A 12664-nucleotide genomic window follows, 5' to 3' on the forward strand; every position below is an offset into this window, starting at 1 on the left:
TTTTCATGCACACAGACATGCCACCAGTTCAAAATTTAAATTCTGAAATGAATAAATTTAAAATATTCCAACTATCGATGCCAGAACAGTTATCATGGGAATGAACAAGAGGCCATAATTCAAGGAATACAGGGATCTCCAAGATTTGCGGATCTAGAGGAGGCCACAGAGAAAGGGAGGGGGAAGGCCATTGAAGGATTTGTGAACAAGGATGAAAGCATTAATATCAAATCATCTGTTGACTAGGAGTCAGTGCACTTCAGCAAGTACAGTGGTGTCAGGAGAATGGGACGTGCTGTAAGTTAAGATATGGACAACAGAGTTTTGTATGACCTCAAGCTTGTGGAAGATTGAATGCTGGAGACTAACCCAGGAGTGTGTTGGAACAGTTGAATCCAGAAGCAATAAAAACAAAGTTGCTGAAAAAGCTCAGCAGATCTGGCAGCGTCTGTGAAGGAGAAAACAGAGTTAACGTTTTGGGTCCTCAGAACTTCCTCAGAAGTAGTAAGTTGGATAGACAATTGAAGAAAACTGTCACAGGGCTAGAGGGAGGGGACAGGTGAGTGAGGTTACTTAGAGCTAGCTAATTCATGATGGAGGCCAAATGGATACTGTTTATATTGCATCACTCTGTTTTCTATGTAGGGACGTGTTCCCTGTGATTATATTTCAGGATAAGGCAATCTTTGATTGCAGACAACAGCCTACACTCTGCAATTAATTTGTGTTTCACATTTCTATTCAACACTCCATATTAAAATTCATGAAAGCGTGTATTCAGAAATGCAGCTGGTGACAGGTATTTACTAATCTAACCACTACACCCAGATTCAAAGGACCTCACAGTGCAGAAAGAGGCCATTTGGTTCATTGTGCCGCTATCAACGGTTTGTAGGAACAATCCAATTAGCCACACTCTCTCTGCTCTCTCCCCATAGCCCTGCAAATCTCTCCTTTTCACGTACATCTCCAATTCTTTTTGAAAGCTATTAGTGAATCTGTCTTTGCCATTCTTTCAGGCATACTTTTCCATATTATAATAATTCACTGCATGAAATACATTGTTCCCATCTCTCCCACTTGCTCAGCTGGCAATTATCCTGAATCAGATCTGAATACTGACAATCCTGCTCATCAGAACAGTTTGGCATATTTACTCTATCCAAATGTTTCAACTCCACCCACTCTGAAAAATGATCTAAGATCGATGCTTCCCTATGAGTTGAGCGTGTGCATGTCCTCACAACATTCTAGAAAGTATTAGCACAGCGGAATAAATAGAGCATGTCCAACAAAGTACAATTAAAGGGAAAATGCTCAAAAGGCTCAAACTTTCAATCCAAATCAATCTGGAGAAAATGATTCCTCACTGAAGTGTTTTTCAAAATTGAAACTGCAACAGTGCCATTTCTGGTGTTTTCCTCCATTTTTCACTTTACCCCAGCCAGATAACTTGGGATGCCAATTCTGGCAGGGCCCTATTCCAGATGTTTCATTACATGAATTTATGCCACCAACTATCGCACCGAATCAAACAACTTTCTACTCCTCAAACCCAATTAAGAAACAAAGGTCTTCAGGGAAATAAACTAACAAGATAAACCGTAACTTCTCTTCTGACTTTTTCTCCAAGTTGTTTCTCATTTGTAAGGTTTCTTGGAGACTGACCTTCAGTTGTTGAAAACCTCAGGGAAATCTTAGAGAATTGGCAACCTTATCAACGTCATGAGGTAAAGCAAATAGGCCTGGTTGTTGGCATCTTATCACTTCCATCAGGAGATGTCAAGACCAACACTCAACCTTCCACAATCAACCTGGCCCAGCTCAGGAACCAGATCAAGGTTGTATGGGTACATCCCTGCTCTGTTGTACTATCTAGCAGCACACCACGTTCAAAGGGATGTGGTGGGAGGGGAAATACTGGGCATAATTTTCTCCTAAATCTAATCTAGCAGAAAGCCCATGCGATTGTGCAGAACATTCTTTCTAAATCCCATCAGCAACTCACCAGAGCACCCTAGACAGCATTGCTCAAACCCATGACCTCCACCAACTAGAAGGGGGTCAAGGGCTGCAGATACATGACTACACCAACTCTTGCGTCTTCCCCTCCAATGCATCTTGCTGACTTGGGATTGAACCACCATCTCTTCACTGTCATTGAGTCAAAATCTTGGAACTACCTTCCTAACAAGACTGTGGGTCTACTTACAACCCTGGGTCTGCACCAGTTCAAGAAGGTAATTCACCAATACTACCTCATTTAAGAATGGGCAATAAATGTTGGTCTACCAGTGACTCCCATATCCTATAATAGCATCATTTAAAGATACTGAACAATGGCTTTATGAGAAAGACCAGTATTCCACTTTTTTCATAGTTTTCTGATTTGAGTCAGCAACACAATTCCCCTGAGAATCTTTTCCTGAGAAAACTCACTGAAAAAGGTGCAAAACTCAATTCTGATTTTTTTTTGCCTTCCATTCCCTTGACACACAGTCTGTTTAAGTAGGCCAGAAAGATTGCTGTTGTTGTCTCTTTTAAATAATTTTAAGAGACAGATCCTTTCTGTTAATTAAATTAGATCACATCTTGAGAGCCGATTAATCATTTTAATGTTAAGGACACCAAAAGAAAAAGCCAAATGACAATTAGCAATGGGATCCTGCAAAGAGAAGAGCTAGTACTCTTTATAATCTAATCGATTGTGATTAGCAAAATCAATAAACGTGTTGTCTAGGTAGTGGGATTTATGTTGTATTTTCGCCAACACTGCCTCTTGTTTAAACATTGCTCTGCCATTCAGGAAACAAATCATCTGCCATTTCATTTTATGCCTCATTAAGCAAGTGTATCACATCACCCATTCCAGCCTTTCAGTGCAACAGGACTTCAGAAGTTTGAGGAAGTTATGTATCGTTAATTGTCTCTGAATTAGTGAAAATTAGATGGCAAGTAATCAAAAGGTCATGGAATGTTTGTCAGCACAGTAAATAAAATATAAAAGCATTACAAACCTGATTTGCTATAAGATGGAGTGGAGTGAGACTTCAGAGTGGCATAGGGCATTTGAATACTGTTGCAGCACCTGGGAAGAATGGGTTTCAACTGTAAGGACAGAACTTATCACCGTGTCCCCCATTTTCCACATTGAGTGGTTAATGATGGTTTTCATTTGGCCAGTCCCAACAGATGTCCAAATAAGGTGGGTAAAGGATTCACCCAGGCAAAACTGGCAGAGAAGTCTGCCAGAGGGACTGCCAAGCAGAGAACGCAAAGCTTGCCAATGTAAAATGGCAGCCACTATTTAATTTTGACGCATGTTGCCAAATTCCAGCTCTGGATGAGCTTCTAGTTTCTTTATAGGCACATAGACCTCATTCATATTGTCAAAATGTCTCTGCTTGTAATGGCACAATGTTAACCAGGCATGAGGCCAGCCCCTGGTAGGTGAAAGTGCCTCAGCACAAAGAAACTGTGGCAGTACCTTGACAGTAATTCACTAATCTTAATCAAAAGTGACAGAAAAGCAATCAATAGACTAGACTAATGGGTCTGAACCATAGCAGACTGCAAATCCAGTAACATAAATATACAGAAAAATGGATGAACTCAGAGGGACTTGAAGTACATGCACAACACTAAATAATGTTTGGTTTAATTTCATGAGAAAAGTAGTCAGAAAGGCTGACTTTGTAGGTGACGAGACAATAAATCCGTATCCCTTGAAGGTCACAATTGTATTTTGTCATCAGAAGTTGCAAAATGGGGAGGAATGGGTCACCAGCTCGTCATTTAAGATTGTGTAGGGTCAAACAGCCCAAGGAATTGAAGGGTAATTCATAAACTTGCACAGATCCCTTGCAAATGCCACAGTATGCTGTATCACACAGAAAAACTACTTCATTCTTGATTTTCTTGGCAATGCACCGGAACTTTTAGTTTTGCAATGAAACAAAGCAATCTGCTGTTTATTACCTTGGCTACTTAGGCAAATTGAAACCAGTTTGAAGGCATTCTGATAGATCTCTGTAGAATGGCTTTGAATACAGACTTCTTGAACACGTGGTTTTCGCGAGTTCAAAGGCTTTCCCAAACTGCGTAAATGGTTGGGCCAACCGTATATCCCATGTTGTGACTTTCCCGCAACAGCTAATATCTTTGTAGATGAAAGATGTATTGTAATGATAAAATGCTTTTGAATTAGTTTCAGGAAAAGGCAGAGTCAACACAAAGCTTCTGGAAGTTTCCTTTTGTTCTCTCTAGAGATGGAGGATAGGTTTTGAACCAAAAGCCAATAAATCCTCAGGCAGCCATCTTTTCTTTCCCTGGTTAGTTTGAAAACATACAAATTAGTTTGACATTCAGACAATTTTGGGACAAGACAAGGGTTATTCCTATTGAAACAGAAGATATTGAAAAAATCAGAGGAGAATTTTCAAGTACTGTCAAAGTCAGGAGCAAGATGTACAGGAAGCAAAAATATTGGTGCCAGATGGTGTACCATTCACCCAATCTCTTTCCCAATCCAAACACTTCTGCCAAGATGACTTTAGACCAGCAGGAATACTGTCCCTCACAGGGCAGGTTCTTTGTGAAACTAATCAACCTCAATGAAAGGAAGCAGTGGTAGTGTTGGAGGGGCCAGATTTCAAGTGGGAAGGGCATGCTATACTGTTACATCTAGTTCAAAGGAAGATGGGTAGTGGTGAGTTTTGGCCAATCTCCACACCAACATTCCCTCTAAGCTGTGATGCTTTGCAGCCTCTGGGAGGTTCCGTGAACGCTGCTGGCTTTCTAATGTAATCGCTTTCCCACCTGGAAGATGCTGCCATGCATCAGTTTTGGAGTTCCGTGCAATGGAAAGAAAATTAGGAGGAGTGATGCACCTCAGCCTCGGATATCGCTGCAGGAGTTCCTCAGGATAATGTCTGCTGTTTCATCAATGGCCTTCTATCTATTGCAAGGTCAGAACCAGAAATGTTCATGGATTATTGCAGTATCTAGCGTTACATATGGCTCCTCTACACTGAAGCAGCTAGTGTCTACATTCAGCAAAATGACATTCAAGTTGGTTTGACAAGTGCCAAGGGACATTTTTGTCACACAAGAGCCAGGAAATTAGCATCTCTGACAAAAGAGAATCTAACCATTGGCTCTTGACATCCAATGGTATTCAATTACTGAATACCACAGCCTCAACTTCGTGGGGCAGCTGCTATTGCGTAGTGATATAATGGGACCAGTCACATAAATGCTGTGGCTGTAAGAAGAAATCAGAGACTGGAAGATCAGTGGTAAATAACTCATCTCCTGACTCAAAGTCTTACCACCATCCACAAGGCAGAAGGCAAGACAATGATAGAATATTCTGTGCGTACCTGAATGTTTGAGAAGCTCAACACCCAATCAGAACAATGTAGCCTGCTCAATTGCACCTAAACACCATCTTAAATATTCTAGTCCTCCACCAACTGTGCACAACATCAGCAGCGTGTGCCACATACAAAGTGTACTGTAAAACCATCAGGATTTCTTTTTCTTTTCTGAAAAAGGGTCCAGACCCGAAACTTCAGCTTTCCTGCTCCTCTGATGCTGCTTGGCCTGCTGTGGTCATCCAGCTCTACACCTTGTTATCTCAGATTTCTTTGATAGCACTGACTAAACCTATAACCTGTATCACCTAAAAGAACAAGGGCAGAAAATGCATGGGAGCACCAATTGCAAGTGCCCCTCCAAACCTCACACTAATAATGGAATAATATTGCTATTCCTTCAGTATCACCGGCAGCAACTCATATTCCACTTGGGAACCCTGCAGCCCAATGGTATCAATCTGGATTTCACCAGCTTCAAAATCTCCCCTCCCCCCACTGCATCCCAAAACCAGCCCAGCTCATCCCCGCCTGCCTAACCTGTTCTTCCTCTCACCTATCCCCTCCTCCCACCTCAAGCCGCACCTCCATCTCCTACCTACTAACCTCATCCTGCCCCCTTGACCTGTCCGTCCTCCCTGAACTGACCTATCCCCTCCCTACCTCCCCAGCCATATTCGCTTCTCCACCTATCTTCTCCACTATCCATCTTCGGCCCATCTCCCCCTCTCTATTTATTTCAGAATCCTCTCCCCATCCCCCTCTCTGATGAAGGGCCTAGGCCCGAAACGTCAGCTTTTGTGTTTCTAAGATGCTGCTTGGCCCGCTGTGTTCATTCAGCTCCACACTTTGTTAACATGGACTGCAACTGCTCAGGAAGGCAGTTCATCGCCATCTTCTCAAGGGCAATGAGGGATAGGAAATAAATGCTGATCCAACCAGCATTGGTCATTTCTGAGACACAAATGAGAAATTGTTCAAACTGAAGTCCCGTTTGCCATCTCAGGAAGACTTTTGAGATCCCAAGGCCTTATTTTGAAGACGATTAGGACATTGTTTCTTGATGCCCTGACCAATATTTATCGTTCAATCAACATCACTAAAAACAGGTTCACTACTCATTACCTCATTGTTGCTTGAGAGGATTTGTGTCCAAATTGACTTTTATGAAACTCATTCATGGGATATGGGCATCACTGGCCAGGCCAGCATTCATTACCATTGCTCATTGCCCAGGGGCCAGTTAACTATTGGATGTGTAGGAACAGATTACCTGTCAAGTCAATATCAACAGTTTCCCTCCATAAAGAACATCAGTGAATAATTATCATTAGACTCTTAATTCCAGACTCTTATTGAATTCACACTTCATCATCTGCCATGATGGGATTTGGACCCGGGTCTCAGAACATTACATGGGGTCATGGAATATTAGTCTGCATGACAGATACCACTAGGCCATTGCCTGCTGTGTTTCTTACATTGACTCCACTTCAAAAAATACTTCAACGGCTATAAAGTGGTTTGTAGTCATGGAAGATGCTATTCCTTCCATTTGGGTTCCATGGCAGGGTCAGTATGATCAGTGTAAATCCTGTTTCGTTCACCAGCTGCCCATGAGAATCCAGCCCAATGTACTTTCACTTTTAACAAAGTGGTAGTTTGGAATCCATCAGTTGAAATCTCCTCTTCCTGAGTGCGAGACAATCCAGTTGCCTATCCCAACACTAGCACTAGGAGTTTCAAATGGACCTGGTTAACAATTTAAGCAGGTTGAGTGGGATGAGGAGAGGATAAGAATGATCAGACGAACAGCAGAAGCAACAAGAACTTTCAAGCATACAAGTGCCTAAACATCCTGACAGCTGAGAGCATTTTAGCTGCTTGTTACTGTCTCTAAAGAAGAAAAACAGAAATGACAAAACGGACAGGTGCATCTAAATCCAAAATAATCTGAATTGAGCCGAATTTAAATTTTCCTCAATCCAGGCAGATCATGTAGTTAGTCTGCTGAAGACTGATGTGCATGAATCTGGATTGTAAGCTTCAGATTTCTATCAGAACACTGTTAAAAATAGCCAGGCACAATAATACGCCAGCAGTTTAATATAAACACTGGACAAAAGAACTTTGTTAAATGACTTATTTTCACAGAACTTTGAGAAGTTGTCAGCAGTGAAATCTTGATACATTAAGCACACTTTCAAGCGAAGAATTTAATGTGTGCATGGAGTGAATTTTCCATGTAAAACTGGAAGTAAAGTTGGTGCATGAATTGGATTTTAAGGCAAAATCAACACCAATATAAAATAACGTTATGAAGAAAGAATACCTGCGTATATATAGCATCTTGTAGCATCAGAAAATATGATACAGCCAATGAAGTTCAACTTAAGTATAGTCATTGTTGTAATACATGTTGCTTCATCTATAGCACGTTGTCTAAGAGAACCTTAGACAGTACAGCACTACCTCAGTATTGCATTGGAAGTGGCATCCTAGATTCTCATACCTGGGTTTGGACCTACAGACTCAAGAATGAGGATGGTTATGAATAAGCCACAGCATAATGCCACCTTCCAGAAAGCTTTCTCTTCTTTGTTGCTCTATCTCTGAGGTCATACTTTATCTACAGATACTTTCTAATCTGTTCAAATATGTTATGCCACACCTCTGGAGCAGATGGGACTTGAACCCAGGCTCTTGCCTTAGAGGAAGGGGCACTACATCCACAAAACAGGAGCCACAGGCCTTGAGTGTACTAATACTGCAGGTTCTGATCAAATCAAATGTTTTTTTTCGCAGCACTAGTTAAAGTGAGATTGCAGCCCGAATTGATTGTCAAATAATTGTTAGGATAACAAACCGTAACAAGGAGTTTCAATGTTGATAGATAAAATGAGGCTTCCACCAGCAACCAATATTCAAAAGATTAGTGCTTTCGGATTTAAGGTCACAAACAGGTCTGATAGTCTTTCCATGAGACGCATCGTAGTAACTCTCAAAGCTCCTTCAACAGTTTTTTCTCAACAATCCCCAGAATCTCAAAGGACTACCACCACTTGCAAGTTCCCATCCAAGCCACGCACTAGTCTGACATGGAACTATGTTGCCGTTCCTTCTCTGTTGCTGAGAAGTACCTCCTTCCCATACAGTGCTGTGAGTGTATGTACAACAGCGACAGCACTGAAATGGTTGAGGAAAGAGGCTCACCAGGGGCAAGTACAGACCAACAACAAACGCTGGGGTTGTCAGAAATGCCCACATCCTATGAGTGAATAAAGAAGGAAGATTGATGTAAAGTGACCTACTGCAATAGGTTTTCACTCATTGCTGAAAAAACACAGGATTCAATCCTACACAAAATGGACTAAGTGTCATTTTCAACAAGTTGCAAGGAGAGTTCCCCTTTGTGTGGCCTATCGGGTTCTCTCACTCCACCTTCCCATCCCCACTGTATTAATTCTGTATCATGCACAATGGTACTCCTCTCATTCGATCCTCCCACTCAATGTAGTCTTAAAGCACACGCAACTGCCACGATATCCCAGGATCCCTGCGATAGATGCCATGTTTAAAAGGCCATTGCGCACCAGGTTGAGTGCTGTCAGCCCAAGTCTGAGTTTGCCACCTGGGTCAGTGCAGGAGTGCCCAACAGTACAGGTAGAAGGTCAATGGCATTCTGTTCTCTGCCAGGGTGAGTGCCACAACCTTCTCTCTGCTACCTCACATTCACTGTCTGTCTTCTACTGCGCCTACCTGCCACTAAAACTCAAGACCATCATTCTCATTATTGCACACACCTTCTCTCACTCACTGTCACCCCGTGCAAACTCTCACACTTTGAACGCTGTGTGCCCTTTGTGCTGCCTACTCGCTCACTCAAAGCAACACACACCCTGTCCCCACATACACCAGCACTATCAGCTGCACTGGCCACTTGCATCTCACTCAGAACCTCACTTTCTCTCATTCCAATAGAAAACAGCTGACCATAGGGCAGAGAGAGCCAGGACAGTGATGGGGTGCCTGAAATTCAGCTGCTCAGCTTCCATGAAGAGAGGATGCTGGCCATCCGGAGCAGCTGATAGACTGTGCCTGAGCTCCCGGGCTAACATTTGGAGACTGTTCCTGACATACTGAGCTAAGATCCCCTGACTGAAGGCTATCTCCCTCGACTTGGCCAAAGGATTACTCCCTGCACTCTTCGAGACATGGTTGTTTGGTTCAAGCACATATCCAGGTGGCACATGGTATAGGTGCAATGTTGACCTACCATGGTGACAAATAGCAACATATCTGCCCCTTGGCTATGGACAATGATGACAAGCAGCCTGGCTTAGTGCATGAAAAGGCAAGGCAGAATGCAGTGTGTGTGTGTGTGTGTGTGTGTGTGTGTGTGTGTGTGTGTGTGTGTGTGTGTGTGTGTGTGTGTAAGTGGGTATTTGTGCATGTGTGTGTGTGCGTGTCTGTATGTGTGTGTGTATCAGGTGGGCACGAAGTGGGTGATGTATGTCAAGGAGGTGAGTAACTCTGCAATGCAGCCTGGTGAGGTGGGTGCCTATCTCCACATATCCTTACAAAAACATTGCACTGGAAGGTGTTGGTGCATTCTAACTACAGCATTAAAGTGTAGAAGGGTACCCTGAGTGGATTGGAGATGTGCCATGAGAGTACAATGGGGTTGGCATGTGTCAATCACTAGTGAGAATCCCATGTCGATATCAGGGTCTTGGTTGGAAATTGTGACTCTTTGGTTTTGAAGTCAGGAAGTGCTTTGCTTGATATTTCACCCAATTTTCCCAAATTTCTTTCCATAACCCACACTGCTCATGACCTGGGAAAATTTTGCATATAGTTTCATGATCTCAACCCTTTCCAAGTTCTGGTGAGCCTCATAACGTATTGAAATAATTTAATTTGATGCTCTTTGGAGGGATTACACTTCAAAATGCTACACCCTGAGTCATGACTGGCATCATGTTTACAGGTAAAGGCTAACCCTAATCTTAAATGCCCCAAACTGAGCAAGAAAACCAAATGGATTTTGTGGTCTGCCAAAATGTTGACCAATTCAGTGAGTTTGAATTGGGTTTGGAGTCTGCTCTTGGCAGTCTGTCTCAAATGTTAATATTTAACTACATGAACAGTTTGAATCTTGAGAATAATCTCCCCACCAGCTGTATCAACACAAAGGCTGCTACTAATCCAGGAAATGAACTGCAAATCCTTCCTCAGTCTGTTCGGAAAAGCCCATACTTATGGAACAAGTGGAGAAAAATTAACATGAAATCATTTCCAAAGAACAATTGCAAGCCATCCCTTACCAGGGCTTGTATTTACAATTTTTGCCATACTCATGTACCTGTTTTTTCCTTAATGAATGTGTGGTTCTCATGTCCTCTTAGGCTACACGTGCCAATAGAATGTGTTAAGCCGTTGGATTTACAATGGAGGTACAATTAAGCACTAATTGAAAATGATTTTTTTCTCAATAGTACCACAATGCAATAAGATCATAAGACCATTAGGTAGGACATGAAGCCGGGGCCTCCTGGCTCATAGCCAGAGACATTACCACTGTGCCACAAGGACCTTCAAGTTCAGTTTTATTTTCATTATTTAACCTATTTTTTCTAATCAACCTGATTTTACAGAGATGTTTTTACACACCCCTGGAGGAAGTGGGACTTGAACCTAGGTCTCTTGGTGCAGCAGCAGGGATAAGGATGCTATCACTGTGCCACAAGAAGCCTTCCCCCGCCCAAAAGTGGCATCTCTGACAGTGCAATACTCCTTCTGTGCTGCTTCGGAGTGTCTGTTTTGATAGCCTTGATGAGGCTTCGAACCCAGGCCCTCCTGAGTCAGAGTTGACAGTGATAAACCAGTGGGCCAAGGCTGGGGCCTAGAAAGTGAGATCCTCTTGCTGAGGATGGTGGACAAGCAAATTGATCTATTGGAAAATCCTTAATGCTCACAACCTCTCATCGCCTTATTTTGTTTCAATACGGTAGATACTTGCCTGTTAATCAGCTCTTCATACAGTTTGAAGAAACATTCTTTCGTTCTTCTCGATTTGGAAGTCTTTGGCTGCCAAGCAAACCTGAAGACAGACAACATATTCCACAAAGCAAAACTACAGAGGCCGCAACACAAACTCCATGAAATAATTCACAATTCCTCCCTGCCCGACGCTGCCACCAAAAGCTCTGAACTAGATCATTTTCCTAGCCCCAGAGACAGTTATTTCCGACCTGTAAACACGTCATTGTGTTAGGAATATTGGAAGCAGGGAACATTTTGAGTACATGTAGCAGAACATCCTCTATTCAACATAACTTGTGCTCAAGCCTGAATCCACCACACTCCTCTAAACACTCGCTTCATTTGTGGTAATCTTGCTGCTTGTTTATTTTGAATGAAGAAGATGTCACAGCGTCATACAGTTTTACAGCATGGAAACCAATGGACCAACTGGTCTATGCCAACCATGTTCCCAAACTAAACTAGTCCCAGCTGCCTGCACTTGGCCCATATCCCTCCAAACCTTTCCTATTCACGAACCTATCCAAATGTCTTTTAAATGTAATTTGAAGAGCTTGCAAATAAATATCAACTTGTAGCAGAACCATAAGGGAAGAAATAAAGATAACAAAAGTGTGGAGCTGGATGAACACAGCAGGCCCAGCATCATCTCAGGAGCACAAAAGCTGATGTTTCGGGCCTAGACCCTTCATCAGAGAGGGGGATGGGATGAGGGAACTGGAATAAATAGGGAGAGAGGGGGAGGCGGACCGAAGATGGAGAGAAAAGATGATAGCTGGAGAGGAGAGTATAGGTGGGGAGGTAGGGAGGGGATAGGTCAGTCCAGGGAAGACGGACAGGTCAAGGGGGTGGGATGAGGTTAGCAGGTGGGAAATGGAGGTGCGGCTTGAGGTCGGAGGAGGGGATAGGTGAGAGGAAGAACAGGTTAGGGAGGTGGGGACGAGCTGGGCTGGTTTTGGGATGCAGTGGGGGGAGGGGAGATTTTGAAGCTGGTGAAGTCCACATTGATACCATTGGGCTGCAGGGTTCCCAAGCGGAATATGAGTTGCTGTTCCTGCAATCTTCGGGTGGCATCAATATGGCACTGCAGGAGGTCCATGATGGACATGTCGTCTAAGGCATAGGAGGGGGAGTTAAAATGGTTCGCGACTGGGAGGTGCAGTTGTTTATTGCGATCTGAGCGGAGGTGTTCTGCAAAGCGGTCCCCAAGCCTCTGCTTGATTTCCCCAATGTAGAGGGAGCCA

The sequence above is a fragment of the Stegostoma tigrinum genome, chromosome 23 (assembly GCF_030684315.1).
Source record: "Stegostoma tigrinum isolate sSteTig4 chromosome 23, sSteTig4.hap1, whole genome shotgun sequence".
Classification (NCBI taxonomy): Eukaryota; Metazoa; Chordata; class Chondrichthyes; order Orectolobiformes; family Stegostomatidae; genus Stegostoma; species Stegostoma tigrinum.